At 44.2% G+C, this 15,111-nt stretch overlaps 1 protein-coding gene and 25 non-coding genes across 28 annotated transcripts in view; 1 reads left to right on the top strand and 25 right to left on the bottom strand.

Annotated features, from left to right (window-relative positions):
• LOC148359804 (uncharacterized) overlaps window positions 1-15,111 on the top strand; it is a 102,702-nt gene that overhangs the window by 32,222 nt on the left and 55,369 nt on the right. The window lies entirely within an intron of this gene.
• On the bottom strand, window positions 35-116 carry trnal-cag (transfer RNA leucine (anticodon CAG)). Its single transcript has one exon. It is a non-coding gene; the product is annotated as a tRNA-Leu (tRNA).
• trnal-uag (transfer RNA leucine (anticodon UAG)) lies at window positions 382-463 on the bottom strand. The gene has a single exon. It is a non-coding gene; the product is annotated as a tRNA-Leu (tRNA).
• On the bottom strand, window positions 724-805 carry trnal-cag (transfer RNA leucine (anticodon CAG)). Its single transcript has one exon. It is a non-coding gene; the product is annotated as a tRNA-Leu (tRNA).
• trnal-aag (transfer RNA leucine (anticodon AAG)) lies at window positions 1,071-1,152 on the bottom strand. Its single transcript has one exon. It is a non-coding gene; the product is annotated as a tRNA-Leu (tRNA).
• trnal-aag (transfer RNA leucine (anticodon AAG)) lies at window positions 3,143-3,224 on the bottom strand. Its single transcript has one exon. It is a non-coding gene; the product is annotated as a tRNA-Leu (tRNA).
• Window positions 4,529-4,610, bottom strand: trnal-uag (transfer RNA leucine (anticodon UAG)). Its single transcript has one exon. It is a non-coding gene; the product is annotated as a tRNA-Leu (tRNA).
• trnal-aag (transfer RNA leucine (anticodon AAG)) lies at window positions 5,232-5,313 on the bottom strand. Its single transcript has one exon. It is a non-coding gene; the product is annotated as a tRNA-Leu (tRNA).
• trnal-aag (transfer RNA leucine (anticodon AAG)) lies at window positions 5,574-5,655 on the bottom strand. The gene has a single exon. It is a non-coding gene; the product is annotated as a tRNA-Leu (tRNA).
• On the bottom strand, window positions 5,916-5,997 carry trnal-cag (transfer RNA leucine (anticodon CAG)). Its single transcript has one exon. It is a non-coding gene; the product is annotated as a tRNA-Leu (tRNA).
• trnal-uag (transfer RNA leucine (anticodon UAG)) lies at window positions 7,973-8,054 on the bottom strand. Its single transcript has one exon. It is a non-coding gene; the product is annotated as a tRNA-Leu (tRNA).
• trnal-aag (transfer RNA leucine (anticodon AAG)) lies at window positions 8,676-8,757 on the bottom strand. Its single transcript has one exon. It is a non-coding gene; the product is annotated as a tRNA-Leu (tRNA).
• trnal-aag (transfer RNA leucine (anticodon AAG)) lies at window positions 9,018-9,099 on the bottom strand. The gene has a single exon. It is a non-coding gene; the product is annotated as a tRNA-Leu (tRNA).
• On the bottom strand, window positions 9,360-9,441 carry trnal-cag (transfer RNA leucine (anticodon CAG)). The gene has a single exon. It is a non-coding gene; the product is annotated as a tRNA-Leu (tRNA).
• On the bottom strand, window positions 10,389-10,470 carry trnal-cag (transfer RNA leucine (anticodon CAG)). Its single transcript has one exon. It is a non-coding gene; the product is annotated as a tRNA-Leu (tRNA).
• On the bottom strand, window positions 11,092-11,173 carry trnal-aag (transfer RNA leucine (anticodon AAG)). The gene has a single exon. It is a non-coding gene; the product is annotated as a tRNA-Leu (tRNA).
• Window positions 11,434-11,515, bottom strand: trnal-aag (transfer RNA leucine (anticodon AAG)). Its single transcript has one exon. It is a non-coding gene; the product is annotated as a tRNA-Leu (tRNA).
• On the bottom strand, window positions 11,776-11,857 carry trnal-aag (transfer RNA leucine (anticodon AAG)). The gene has a single exon. It is a non-coding gene; the product is annotated as a tRNA-Leu (tRNA).
• Window positions 12,118-12,199, bottom strand: trnal-cag (transfer RNA leucine (anticodon CAG)). The gene has a single exon. It is a non-coding gene; the product is annotated as a tRNA-Leu (tRNA).
• On the bottom strand, window positions 12,465-12,546 carry trnal-aag (transfer RNA leucine (anticodon AAG)). Its single transcript has one exon. It is a non-coding gene; the product is annotated as a tRNA-Leu (tRNA).
• Window positions 12,808-12,889, bottom strand: trnal-cag (transfer RNA leucine (anticodon CAG)). The gene has a single exon. It is a non-coding gene; the product is annotated as a tRNA-Leu (tRNA).
• On the bottom strand, window positions 13,155-13,236 carry trnal-aag (transfer RNA leucine (anticodon AAG)). The gene has a single exon. It is a non-coding gene; the product is annotated as a tRNA-Leu (tRNA).
• trnal-cag (transfer RNA leucine (anticodon CAG)) lies at window positions 13,497-13,578 on the bottom strand. Its single transcript has one exon. It is a non-coding gene; the product is annotated as a tRNA-Leu (tRNA).
• trnal-aag (transfer RNA leucine (anticodon AAG)) lies at window positions 14,200-14,281 on the bottom strand. Its single transcript has one exon. It is a non-coding gene; the product is annotated as a tRNA-Leu (tRNA).
• trnal-uag (transfer RNA leucine (anticodon UAG)) lies at window positions 14,542-14,623 on the bottom strand. The gene has a single exon. It is a non-coding gene; the product is annotated as a tRNA-Leu (tRNA).
• Window positions 14,884-14,965, bottom strand: trnal-aag (transfer RNA leucine (anticodon AAG)). The gene has a single exon. It is a non-coding gene; the product is annotated as a tRNA-Leu (tRNA).

Genomic DNA, 15,111 nt, shown 5'->3' with positions numbered 1-15,111 from the left:
TTTTGAGTAAGAAATTCTACAACACTGTGATGTGTGTCAGAAGTGGGATTTGAACCCACGCCTCAAGAGAGACTGCGACCTGAACGCAGCGCCTTAGACCACTCGGCCATTCTGACTTGTTTTTAACAACCTTTTTACAATTGAATACACCGGACCGCACGGGCTGTAAGTTAGATCGAGTTGATTCCAAAACACGAATACAGTACTCGGAATGAACCATTCTGAAGTACTTTTAGAGATTATTTTGAACTCGTGTAAATACAGTAGAGTGGTGCTGTTGACTACTCAGCCTCCCTGTGACCGAGCTCAGCCACATTAGATGTCTACCTCCATTGTCTGCCATGGCCTTTTGAGTAAGAAAATTTACACCACTGTGATGTATGTCAGAAGTGGGATTTGAACCCACGCCTCCAGAGAGACTGCGACCTAAACGCAGCGCCTTAGACTGCTCGGCCATTCTGACCTGTTTTCAAGGATCTTTTCATAATTGAGTACACCGAATTGCATTTGCTGTACGTTAGATCGAGTTGTTTCCCAAACATGATTTCAGGAGTGGGAATGAACCATACTGAAGTATTTTCAGAGCCTATTTTGAACTCGTGTAAACAGAGGAGTGCTGTGGACTACTCAGCCTCCCTGTGGCCGAGCTCAGCCAAATTAGATGTCAACCTCCATTATATGCCATGGTCTTTTGAGTGAGAAATTCTACAATACTGTGATGTGTGTCAGAAGTGGGATTTGAACCCACGCCTCCAGAGAGACTGCGACCTGAACGCAGCGCCTTAGACCACTCGGCCATTCTGACTTATTTTCAAGAACCTTTTTACAATTGAATACACCGGACTGCACGGGCTGTAAGTTAGATCGAGTTGATTCCAAAACACGAATACAGTACTCGGAATGAACCATTCTGAAGTACTTTTAGAGATTATTTTGAACTCGTGTAAATACAGTAGAGTGGTGCTGTTGACTACTCAGCCTCCCTGTGACCGAGCTCAGCCACATTAGATGTCTACCTCCATTGTCTGCCATGGCCTTTTGAGTAAGAAAACATACACCACTGTGATGTATGTCAGAAGTGGGATTTGAACCCACGCCTCCAGAGAGACTGCGACCTTAACGCAGCGCCTTAGACCGCTCGGCCATTCTGACTTATTTTCAAGAACCTTTTTACAATTTAATACACCGGACTGCACGGGCTGTAAGTTAGATCGAGTTGATTCCAAAACACGAATACAGTACTCGGAATGAACCATTCTGAAGTACTTTTAGAGATTATTTTGAACTCGTGTAAATACAGTAGAGTGGTGCTGTTGACTACTCAGCGTCCCTGCGACCGAGCTCAGCCAAATTAGATGTCAACCTCCATTATATGCCATGGTCTTTTGAGTAAGAAATGAACCAATCTGAAGTATTTTCAGAGCCTATTTTGAACTCGTGTAAACAGAGTAGTGCTGTTGACTACTCAGCCTCCCTCTGAACGCAGCGCCTTAGACCACCCGGCCATTCTGACTTGTTTTCAATGTCTGTTTTAAAGTTGAGTACATCGAACTGCACGGGCTGTACGTTAGATCGAATTGATTCCAAAACACGAATCCAGTACTGGGAATGAACCATTCTGAAGTATGTTCATAGATTATTTTGAACTCGTGTAAAAAGAGTGGTGCTGTTGACTACTCAGCCTCCCTGTGACCGAGCTCAGCCTTATTAGATGTCTACCTCCATCATCTGCCATGGCCTTTTGAGTAAGACATTTTACAACACTGTGATGTGTGTCAGAAGTGGGATTTGAACCCACGCCTCCAGAGAGACTACGACCTTAACGCAGCGCTTAGACCGCTCGGCCATTCTGACCTGTTTTCAAGGATCTTTTCATAATTGAGTACACCGAATTGCATTTGCTGTACGTTAGATCGAGTTGTTTCCCAAACATGATTTCAGTAGTGGGAATGAACCATACTGAAGTATTTTCAGAGCCTATTTTGAACTCGTGTAAACAGAGGAGTGCTGTGGACTACTCAGCCTCCCTGTGACCGAGCTCAGCCAAATTATATTTTAACCTCCATTATATGCCATGGTCTTTTGAGTAAGAAATTCTACAACACTGTGACGTGTGTCAGAAGTGGGATTTGAACCCACGCCTCCAGAGAGACTACGACCTTAACGCAGCGCCTTAGACCGCTCGCCCATTCTCACCTGTTTTCAAAGATCTTTTCATAATTGAGTACACCGAATTGCATTTGCTGTACGTTAGATCGAGTTGTTTCCAAAACACGAATACAGTACTCGGAATGAACCATTCTGAAGTACTTTTAGAGATTATTTTGAACTCGTGTAAATACAGTAGAGTGGTGCTGTTGACTACTCAGCCTCCCTGTGACCGAGCTCAGCCACATTAGATGTCTACCTCCATTGTCTGCCATGGCCTTTTGAGTAAGAAAATATACAACACTGTGATGTGTGTCAGAAGTGGGATTTGAACCCACGCCTCCAGAGAGACTGGGACCTTAACGCAGCGCCTTAGACCGCTCGGCCATTCTGACCTGTTTTCAAAGATCTTTTCAAATTGAGTACACCGAATTGCATTTGCTGTACGTTAGATCGAGTTGATTCCAAAACACGAATACAGTACTCGGAATGAACCATTCTGAAGTATGTTCATAGATTATTTTGAACTCGTGTAAAAAGAGTGGTGCTGTTGACTACTCAGCCTCCCTGTGACCGAGCTCAGCCATATTAGATGTCTACCTCCATCATCTGCCATGGCCTTTTGAGTAAGACATTTTACAACACTGTGATGTGTGTCAGAAGTGGGATTAGAACCCACGCCTCCAGAGAGACTGCGACCTTAACGCAGCGCCTTAGACCGCTCGGCCATTCTGACCTGTTTAAGGATCTTTTCATAATTGAGTACACCGAATTGCATTTGCTGTACGTTAGATCGAGTTGTTTCCCAAACATGATTTAAGGAGTGGGAATGAACCATACTGAAGTATTTTCAGAGCCTATTTTGAACTCGTGTAAACAGAGGAGTGCTGTGGACTACTCAGCTTCCCTGTGGCCGAGCTCAGCCACATTAGATGTCAACCTCCATTGTCTGCCATGGCCTTTTGAGTAAGAAAACATACACCACTGTGATGTATGTCAGAAGTGGGATTTGAACCCACGCCTCCAGAGAGACTGCGACCTTAACGCAGCGCCTTAGACCGCTCGGCCATTCTGACTTATTTTCAAGAACCTTTTTACAATTTAATACACCGGACTGCACGGGCTGTAAGTTAGATCGAGTTGATTCCAAAACACGAATACAGTACTCGGAATGAACCATTCTGAAGTACTTTTAGAGATTATTTTGAACTCGTGTAAATACAGTAGAGTGGTGCTGTTGACTACTCAGCGTCCCTGCGACCGAGCTCAGCCAAATTAGATGTCAACCTCCATTATATGCCATGGTCTTTTGAGTAAGAAATGAACCAATCTGAAGTATTTTCAGAGCCTATTTTGAACTCGTGTAAACAGAGTAGTGCTGTTGACTACTCAGCCTCCCTCTGAACGCAGCGCCTTAGACCACCCGGCCATTCTGACTTGTTTTCAATGTCTGTTTTAAAGTTGAGTACATCGAACTGCACGGGCTGTACGTTAGATCGAATTGATTCCAAAACACGAATCCAGTACTGGGAATGAACCATTCTGAAGTATGTTCATAGATTATTTTGAACTCGTGTAAAAAGAGTGGTGCTGTTGACTACTCAGCCTCCCTGTGACCGAGCTCAGCCTTATTAGATGTCTACCTCCATCATCTGCCATGGCCTTTTGAGTAAGACATTTTACAACACTGTGATGTGTGTCAGAAGTGGGATTTGAACCCACGCCTCCAGAGAGACTACGACCTTAACGCAGCGCTTAGACCGCTCGGCCATTCTGACCTGTTTTCAAGGATCTTTTCATAATTGAGTACACCGAATTGCATTTGCTGTACGTTAGATCGAGTTGTTTCCCAAACATGATTTCAGTAGTGGGAATGAACCATACTGAAGTATTTTCAGAGCCTATTTTGAACTCGTGTAAACAGAGGAGTGCTGTGGACTACTCAGCCTCCCTGTGACCGAGCTCAGCCAAATTATATTTTAACCTCCATTATATGCCATGGTCTTTTGAGTAAGAAATTCTACAACACTGTGACGTGTGTCAGAAGTGGGATTTGAACCCACGCCTCCAGAGAGACTACGACCTTAACGCAGCGCCTTAGACCGCTCGCCCATTCTCACCTGTTTTCAAAGATCTTTTCATAATTGAGTACACCGAATTGCATTTGCTGTACGTTAGATCGAGTTGTTTCCCAAACATGATTTAAGGAGTGGGAATGAACCATACTGAAGTATTTTCAGAGCCTATTTTGAACTCGTGTAAACAGAGGAGTGCTGTGGACTACTCAGCTTCCCTGTGGCCGAGCTCAGCCAAATTAGATGTCAACCTCCATTATATGCCATGGTCTTTTGTGTAAGAAATTCTACAACACTGTGATGTGTGTCAGAAGTGGGATTTGAACCCACGCCTCCAGAGAGACTGCGACCTAAACGCAGCGCCTTAGACCGCTCGGCCATTCTGACTTATTTTCAAGAACCTTTTTACAATTTAATACACCGGACTGCACGGGCTGTAAGTTAGATCGAGTTGATTCCAAAACACGAATACAGTACTCGGAATGAACCATTCTGAAGTACTTTTAGAGATTATTTTGAACTCGTGTAAATACAGTAGAGTGGTGCTGTTGACTACTCAGCCTCCCTGCGACCGAGCTCAGCCAAATTAGATGTCAACCTCCATTATATGCCATGGTCTTTTGAGTAAGAAATGAACCAATCTGAAGTATTTTCAGAGCCTATTTTGAACTCCTGTAAACAGAGTAGTGCTGTTGACTACTCAGCCTCCCTCTGAACGCAGCGCCTTAGACCACCCGGCCATTCTGACTTGTTTTCAATGTCTGTTTTAAAGTTGAGTACATCGAACTGCACGGGCTGTACGTTAGATCGAATTGATTCCAAAACACGAATCCAGTACTGGGAATGAACCATTCTGAAGTATGTTCATAGATTATTTTGAACTCGTGTAAAAAGAGTGGTGCTGTTGACTACTCAGCCTCCCTGTGACCGAGCTCAGCCATATTAGATGTCTACCTCCATTATCTGCCATGGCCTTTTGAGTAAGACATTTTACAACACTGTGATGTGTGTCAGAAGTGGGATTTGAACCCACGCCTCCAGAGAGACTGCGACCTTAACGCAGCGCCTTAGACCGCTCGGCCATTCTGACCTGTTTTCAAGGACCTTTTCATAATTGAGTACACCGAATTGCATTTGCTGTACGTTAGATTGAGTTGTTTCCCAAACATGATTTCAGTAGTGGGAATGAACCATACTGAAGTATTTTCAGGGCCTATTTTGAACTCGTGTAAACAGAGGAGTGCTGTGGACTACTCAGCCTCCTTGTGACCGAGCTCAGCCAAATTAGATGTCAACCTCCATTATATGCCATGGTCTTTTGAGTAAGAAATTCTACAACACTGTGATGTGTGTCAGAAGTGGGATTTGAACCCACGCCTCCAGAGAGACTGCGACCTTAACGCAGCGCCTTAGACCGCTCGGCCATTCTGACCTGTTTTCAAGGACCTTTTTATAATTGAGTACACCGAATTGCATTTGCTGTACGTTAGATTGAGTTGTTTCCCAAACATGATTTCAGTAGTGGGAATGAACCATACTGAAGTATTTTCAGGGCCTATTTTGAACTCGTGTAAACAGAGGAGTGCTGTGGACTACTCAGCCTCCCTGTGACCGAGCTCAGCCAAATTATATTTTAACCTCCATTATATGCCATGGTCTTTTGAGTAAGAAATTCTACAACACTGTGATGTGTGTCAGAAGTGGGATTTGAACCCACGCCTCCAGAGAGACTGCGACCTGAACGCAGCGCCTTAGACCACTCGGCCATTCTGACTTATTTTCAAGAACCTTTTTACAATTGAATACACCGGACTGCACGGGCTGTAAGTTAGATCGAGTTGATTCCAAAACACGAATACAGTACTCGGAATGAACCATTCTGAAGTACTTTTAGAGATTATTTTGAACTCGTGTAAATACAGTAGAGTGGTGCTGTTGACTACTCAGCCTCCCTGTGACCGAGCTCAGCCACATTAGATGTCTACCTCCATTGTCTGCCATGGCCTTTTGAGTAAGAAAATATACAACACTACGATGTGTGTCAGAAGTGGGATTTGAACCCACGCCTGCAGAGAGACTGCGACCTTAACACAGCACCTTAGACCGCTCGGCCATTCTGACCTGTTTTCAAAGATCTTTTCATAATTGAGTACACCGAATTGCATTTGCTGTACGTTAGATCGAGTTGTTTCCCAAACATGATTTAAGGAGTGGGAATGAACCATACTGAAGTATTTTCAGAGCCTATTTTGAACTCGAGTAAAGAGAGGAGTGCTGTGGACTACTCAGCCTCCCTGTGAGCGAGCTCAGCCAAATTAGATGTCAACCTCCATTATATGCCATGGTCTTTTGAGTAAGAAATTCTACAACACTGTGATGTGTGTCAGAAGTGGGATTTGAACCCTCGCCTCCAGAGAGACTGCGACCTTAACGCAGCGCCTTAGACCGCTCGGCCATTCTGACCTGTTTAAGGATCTTTTCATAATTGAGTACACCGAATTGCATTTGCTGTACGTTAGATCGAGTTGTTTCCCAAACATGATTTAAGGAGTGGGAATGAACCATACTGAAGTATTTTCAGAGCCTATTTTGAACTCGTGTAAACAGAGGAGTGCTGTGGACTACTCAGCTTCCCTGTGGCCGAGCTCAGCCAAATTAGATGTCAACCTCCATTATATGCCATGGTCTTTTGTGTAAGAAATTCTACAACACTGTGATGTGTGTCAGAAGTGGGATTTGAACCCACGCCTCCAGAGAGACTGCGACCTTAACGCAGCGCCTTAGACCGCTCGCCCATTCTCACCTGTTTTCAAAGATCATTTCATAATTGAGTACACCGAATTGCATTTGCTGTACGTTAGATCGAGTTGTTTCCAAAACACGAATACAGTACTCCGAATGAACCATTCTGAAGTACTTTTAGAGATTATTTTGAACTCGTGTAAATACAGTAGAGTGGTGCTGTTGACTACTCAGCCTCCCTGTGACCGAGCTCAGCCACATTAGATGTCTACCTCCATTGTCTGCCATGGCCTTTTGAGTAAGAAAATATACAACACTGTGATGTGTGTCAGAAGTGGGATTTGAACCCACGCCTCCAGAGAGACTGGGACCTTAACGCAGCGCCTTAGACCGCTCGGCCATTCTGACCTGTTTTCAAAGATCTTTTCAAATTGAGTACACCGAATTGCATTTGCTGTACGTTAGATCGAGTTGATTCCAAAACACGAATACAGTACTCGGAATGAACCATTCTGAAGTATGTTCATAGATTATTTTGAACTCGTGTAAAAAGAGTGGTGCTGTTGACTACTCAGCCTCCCTGTGACCGAGCTCAGCCATATTAGATGTCTACCTCCATCATCTGCCATGGCCTTTTGAGTAAGACATTTTACAACACTGTGATGTGTGTCAGAAGTGGGATTAGAACCCACGCCTCCAGAGAGACTGCGACCTTAACGCAGCGCCTTAGACCGCTCGGCCATTCTGACCTGTTTAAGGATCTTTTCATAATTGAGTACACCGAATTGCATTTGCTGTACGTTAGATCGAGTTGTTTCCCAAACATGATTTAAGGAGTGGGAATGAACCATACTGAAGTATTTTCAGAGCCTATTTTGAACTCGTGTAAACAGAGGAGTGCTGTGGACTACTCAGCTTCCCTGTGGCCGAGCTCAGCCAAATTAGATGTCAACCTCCATTATATGCCATGGTCTTTTGTGTAAGAAATTCTACATCACTGTGATGTGTGTCAGAAGTGGGATTTGAACCCACGCCTCCAGAGAGACTGCGACCTAAACGCAGCGCCTTAGACCGCTCGGCCATTCTGACTTATTTTCAAGAACCTTTTTACAATTTAATACACCGGACTGCACGGGCTGTAAGTTAGATCGAGTTGATTCCAAAACACGAATACAGTACTCGGAATGAACCATTCTGAAGTACTTTTAGAGATTATTTTGAACTCGTGTAAATACAGTAGAGTGGTGCTGTTGACTACTCAGCCTCCCTGCGACCGAGCTCAGCCAAATTAGATGTCAACCTCCATTATATGCCATGGTCTTTTGAGTAAGAAATGAACCAATCTGAAGTATTTTCAGAGCCTATTTTGAACTCCTGTAAACAGAGTAGTGCTGTTGACTACTCAGCCTCCCTCTGAACGCAGCGCCTTAGACCACCCGGCCATTCTGACTTGTTTTCAATGTCTGTTTTAAAGTTGAGTACATCGAACTGCACGGGCTGTACGTTAGATCGAATTGATTCCAAAACACGAATCCAGTACTGGGAATGAACCATTCTGAAGTATGTTCATAGATTATTTTGAACTCGTGTAAAAAGAGTGGTGCTGTTGACTACTCAGCCTCCCTGTGACCGAGCTCAGCCATATTAGATGTCTACCTCCATTATCTGCCATGGCCTTTTGAGTAAGACATTTTACAACACTGTGATGTGTGTCAGAAGTGGGATTTGAACCCACGCCTCCAGAGAGACTGCGACCTTAACGCAGCGCCTTAGACCGCTCGGCCATTCTGACCTGTTTTCAAGGACCTTTTCATAATTGAGTACACCGAATTGCATTTGCTGTACGTTAGATTGAGTTGTTTCCCAAACATGATTTCAGTAGTGGGAATGAACCATACTGAAGTATTTTCAGGGCCTATTTTGAACTCGTGTAAACAGAGGAGTGCTGTGGACTACTCAGCCTCCTTGTGACCGAGCTCAGCCAAATTAGATGTCAACCTCCATTATATGCCATGGTCTTTTGAGTAAGAAATTCTACAACACTGTGATGTGTGTCAGAAGTGGGATTTGAACCCACGCCTCCAGAGAGACTGCGACCTTAACGCAGCGCCTTAGACCGCTCGGCCATTCTGACCTGTTTTCAAGGACCTTTTTATAATTGAGTACACCGAATTGCATTTGCTGTACGTTAGATTGAGTTGTTTCCCAAACATGATTTCAGTAGTGGGAATGAACCATACTGAAGTATTTTCAGGGCCTATTTTGAACTCGTGTAAACAGAGGAGTGCTGTGGACTACTCAGCCTCCCTGTGACCGAGCTCAGCCAAATTATATTTTAACCTCCATTATATGCCATGGTCTTTTGAGTAAGAAATTCTACAACACTGTGATGTGTGTCAGAAGTGGGATTTGAACCCACGCCTCCAGAGAGACTGCGACCTGAACGCAGCGCCTTAGACCACTCGGCCATTCTGACTTATTTTCAAGAACCTTTTTACAATTGAATACACCGGACTGCACGGGCTGTAAGTTAGATCGAGTTGATTCCAAAACACGAATACAGTACTCGGAATGAACCATTCTGAAGTACTTTTAGAGATTATTTTGAACTCGTGTAAATACAGTAGAGTGGTGCTGTTGACTACTCAGCCTCCCTGTGACCGAGCTCAGCCACATTAGATGTCTACCTCCATTGTCTGCCATGGCCTTTTGAGTAAGAAAATATACAACACTGCGATGTGTGTCAGAAGTGGGATTTGAACCCACGCCTGCAGAGAGACTGCGACCTTAACACAGCACCTTAGACCGCTCGGCCATTCTGACCTGTTTTCAAAGTTCTTTTCATAATTGAGTACACCGAATTGCATTTGCTGTACGTTAGATCGAGTTGTTTCCCAAACATGATTTAAGGAGTGGGAATGAACCATACTGAAGTATTTTCAGAGCCTATTTTGAACTCGAGTAAAGAGAGGAGTGCTGTGGACTACTCAGCCTCCCTGTGAGCGAGCTCAGCCAAATTAGATGTCAACCTCCATTATATGCCATGGTCTTTTGAGTAAGAAATTCTACAACACTGTGATGTGTGTCAGAAGTGGGATTTGAACCCTCGCCTCCAGAGAGACTGCGACCTTAACGCAGCGCCTTAGACCGCTCGGCCATTCTGACCTGTTTAAGGATCTTTTCATAATTGAGTACACCGAATTGCATTTGCTGTACGTTAGATCGAGTTGTTTCCCAAACATGATTTAAGGAGTGGGAATGAACCATACTGAAGTATTTTCAGAGCCTATTTTGAACTCGTGTAAACAGAGGAGTGCTGTGGACTACTCAGCTTCCCTGTGGCCGAGCTCAGCCAAATTAGATGTCAACCTCCATTATATGCCATGGTCTTTTGTGTAAGAAATTCTACAACACTGTGATGTGTGTCAGAAGTGGGATTTGAACCCACGCCTCCAGAGAGACTGCGACCTGAACGCAGCGCCTTAGACCGCTCGGCCACCCTGACTTATTTTCAAGAACCTTTTTACAATTTAATACACCGGACTGCACGGGCTGTAAGTTAGATCGAGTTGATTCCAAAACACGAATACAGTACTCGGAATGAACCATTCTGAAGTACTTTTAGAGATTATTTTGAACTCGTGTAAATACAGTAGAGTGGTGCTGTTGACTACTCAGCCTCCCTGCGACCGAGCTCAGCCAAATTAGATGTCAACCTCCATTATATGCCATGGTCTTTTGAGTAAGAAATGAACCAATCTGAAGTATTTTCAGAGCCTATTTTGAACTCGTGTAAACAGAGTAGTGCTGTTGACTACTCAGCCTCCCTCTGAACGCAGCGCCTTAGACCACCCGGCCATTCTGACTTGTTTTCAATGTCTGTTTTAAAGTTGAGTACATCGAACTGCACGGGCTGTACGTTAGATCGAATTGATTCCAAAACACGAATCCAGTACTGGGAATGAACCATTCTGAAGTATGTTCATAGATTATTTTGAACTCGTGTAAAAAGAGTGGTGCTGTTGACTACTCAGCCTCCCTGTGACCGAGCTCAGCCATATTAGATGTCTACCTCCATTATCTGCCATGGCCTTTAGAGTAAGACATTTTACAACACTGTGATGTGTGTCAGAAGTGGGATTTGAACCCACGCCTCCAGAGAGACTGCGACCTTAACACAGCGCCTTAGACCGCTCGGCCATTCTGACCTGTTTTCAAGGACCTTTTCATAATTGAGTACACCGAATTGCATTTGCTGTACGTTAGATCGAGTTGTTTCCCAAACATGATTTCAGTTGTGGGAATCAACCATACTGAAATATTTTCAGAGCCTATTTTGAATTCGTGTAAACAGAGGAGTGCTGTGGACTACTCAGCCTCCCTGTGGCCGAGCTCAGCCAAATTAGATGTCAACCTCCATTATATGCCATGGTCTTTTGAGTAAGACATTTTACAACACTGTGATGTGTGTCAGAAGTGGGATTTGAACCCACGCCTCCAGAGAGACTGCGACCTTAACGCAGCGCCTTAGACCGCTCGGCCATTCTGACCTGTTTTCAAGGACCTTTTCATAATTGAGTACACCGAATTGCATTTGCTGTACGTTAGATTTAGTTGTTTCCCAAACATGATTTCAGTAGTGGGAACGAACCATACTGAAGTATTTTCAGGGCCTATTTTGAACTCGTGTAAACAGAGGAGTGCTGTGGACTACTCAGCCTCCCTGTGACCGAGCTCAGCCAAATTATATTTTAACCTCCATTATATGCCATGGTCTTTTGAGGAAGAAATTCTACAACACTGTGATGTGTGTCAGAAGTGGGATTTGAACCCACACCTCCAGAGAGACTGCGACCTTAACGCAGCGCCTTAGACCGCTCGGCCATTCTGACCTGTTTTCAAAGATCTTTTCATAATTGAGTACACCGAATTGCATTTGCTGTACGTTAGATCGAGTTGTTTTCCAAACATGATTTCAGTAGTGGGAATGAACCATACTGAAGTATTTTCAGAGCCTATTTTGAACTCGTGTAAAGAGAGGAGTGCTGTGGACTACTCAGCCTCCCTGTGAGCGGGCTCAGCCAAATTAGATGTCAACCTCCATTATATGCCATGGTCTTTTGAGTAAGAAATTCTACAACACTGTGATGTGTGTCAGAAGTGGGATTTGAACCCACGCCTCCAGAGAGACTGCGACCTGAACGCAGCGCCTTAAACCACTCGGCCATTCTGACTTATTTTCAAGAACCTTTTTACAATTGAATACACCGGACTGCACGGGCTGTAAGTTAGATCGGGTTGATTCCAAAACACGAATACAGTACTCGGAATGAACCATTCTGAAGTACTTTTAGAGATTATTTTGAACTCGTGTAAATACAGTAGAGTGGTGCTGTTGACTACTCAGCCTCCCTGTGACCGAGCTCAGCCACATTAGATGTCTACCTCCATTGTCTGCCATGGCCTTTTGAGTAAGAAAATATACAACACTGCGATGTGTGTCAGAAGTGGGATTTGAACCCACGCCTCCAGAGAGACTGCGACCTTAACGCAGCACCTTAGACCGCTCGGCCATTCTGACCTGTTTTCAAAGATCTTTTCATAATTGAGTACACCGAATTGCATTTGCTGTACGTTAGATCGAGGTTGTTTCCCAAACATGATTTCAGTAGTGGGAATGAACCATACTGAAGTATTTTAAGAGCCTATTTTGAACTCGTGTAAAGAGGGGAGTGCTGTGGACTACTCAGCCTCCCTGTGAGCGAGCTCAGCCAAATTAGATGTCAACTTCCATTATATGCCATGGTCTTTTGAGTAAGAAATTCTACAACACTGTGATGTGTGTCAGAAGTGGGATTTGAACCCACGCCTCCAGAGAGACTGCAACCTGAACGCAGCGCCTTAGACCACTCGGCCATTCTGACTTATTTTCAAGAACCTTTTTACAATTGAATACACCGGACTGCACGGGCTGTAAGTTAGATCGAGTTGATTCCAAAACACGAATACAGTACTCGGAATGAACCATTCTGAAGTACTTTTAGAGATTATTTTGAACTCGTGTAAATACAGTAGAGTGGTGCTGTTGACTACTCAGCCTCCCTGTGACCGAGCTCAGCCACATTAGATGTCTACCTCCATTGTCTGCCATGGCCTTTTGAGTAAGAAAATATACAACACTGTGATGTGTGTCAGAAGTGGGATTTGAACCCACGCCTCCAGAGAGACTGCGACCTTAACGCAGCGCCTTAGACCGCTCGGCCATTCTGACCTGTTTTCAAAGATCTTTTAATAATTGAGTACACCGAATTGCATTTGCTGTACGTTAGATCGAGTTGTTTCCCAAACATGATTTCAGTAGTGGGAATGAACCATACTGAAGTATTTTCAGAGCCTATTTTGAACTCGTGTAAAGAGAGGAGTGCTGTGGACTACTCAGCCTCCCTGTGAGCGAGCTCAGCCAAATTAGATGTCAACTTCCATTATATGCCATGGTCTTTTGAGTAAGAAATTCTACAACACTGTGATGTGTGTCAGAAGTGGGACTTGAACCCACGCCTCCAGAGAGACTGTGACCTGAACGCAGCGCCTTAGACCACTCGGCCATTCTGACTTACTTTCAAAAACCTTTTTACAATTTAATACACCGGACTGCACGGGCTGTAAGTTAGATCGAGTTGATTCCAAAACACGAATACAGTACTCGGAATGAACCATTCTGAAGTACTTTTAGAGATTATTTTGAACTCGTGTAAATACATTAGAGTGGTGCTGTTGACTACTCAGCCTCCCTGCGACCGAGCTCAGCCAAATTAGATGTCAACCTCCATTATATGCCATGGTCTTTTGAGTAAGAAATGAACCAATCTGAAGTATTTTCAGAGCCTATTTTGAACTCGTGTAAACAGAGTAGTGCTGTTGACTACTCAGCCTCCCTCTGAACGCAGCGCCTTAGACCACCCGGCCATTCTGACTTGTTTTCAATGTCTGTTTTAAAGTTGAGTACATCGAACTGCACGGGCTGTACGTTAGATCGAATTGATTCCAAAACACGAATCCAGTACTGGGAATGAACCATTCTGAAGTATGTTCATAGATTATTTTGAACTCGTGTAAAAAGAGTGGTGCTGTTGACTACTCAGCCTCCCTGTGACCGAGCTCAGCCATATTAGATGTCTACCTCCATTATCTGCCATGGCCTTTAGAGTAAGACATTTTACAACACTGTGATGTGTGTCAGAAGTGGGATTTGAACCCACGCCTCCAGAGAGACTGCGACCTTAACGCAGCGCCTTAGACCGCTCGGCCATTCTGACCTGTTTTCAAAGACCTTTTCATAATTGAGTACACCGAATTGCATTTGCTGTACGTTAGATCGAGTTGTTTCCCAAACATGATTTCAGTTGTGGGAATCAACCATACTGAAATATTTTCAGAGCCTATTTTGAATTCGTGTAAACAAAGGAGTGCTGTGGACTACTCAGCGTCCCTGTGAGCGAGCTCAGCCAAATTAGATGTCAACCTCCATTATATGCCATGGTCTTTTGAGTAAGAAATTCTACAACACTGTGATGTGTGTCAGAAGTGGGATTTGAACCCACGCCTCCAGAGAGACTGCGACCTAAACGCAGCGCCTTAGACCGCTCGGCCATTCTGACCTGTTTTCAAGGATCTTTTCATAATTGAGTACACCGAATTGCATTTGCTGTACGTTAGATCGAGTTGTTTCCCAAACATGATTTCAGGAGTGGGAATGAACCATACTGAAGTATTTTCAGAGCCTATTTTGAACTCGTGTAAACAGAGGAGTGCTGTGGACTACTCAGCCTCCCTGTGGCCGAGCTCAGCCAAATTAGATGTCAACCTCCATTATATGCCATGGTCTTTTGAGTGAGAAATTCTACAATACTGTGATGTGTGTCAGAAGTGGGATTTGAACCCACGCCCCCAGAGAGACTGCGACCTTAACGCAGCGCCTTAGACCGCTCGGCCATTCTGACCTGTTTTCAAAGATCTTTTCATAATTGAGTACACCGAATTGCATTTGCTGTACGTTAGATCGAGTTGTTTCCCAAACATGATTTCAGTAGTGGGAATGAACCATACTGAAGTATTTTCAGAGCCTATTTTGAACTCGTGTAAAGAG

Source organism: Urocampus carinirostris, chromosome 9 (assembly GCF_059441175.1).
Source record: "Urocampus carinirostris isolate Australia breed hairy pipefish chromosome 9, RoL_Ucar_1.0, whole genome shotgun sequence".
In the NCBI taxonomy this organism is placed as follows: domain Eukaryota; kingdom Metazoa; phylum Chordata; class Actinopteri; order Syngnathiformes; family Syngnathidae; genus Urocampus; species Urocampus carinirostris.
Note: the sequence above shows the minus strand (reverse complement) of the source record. Positions and strands in the feature narration are given on the sequence as shown.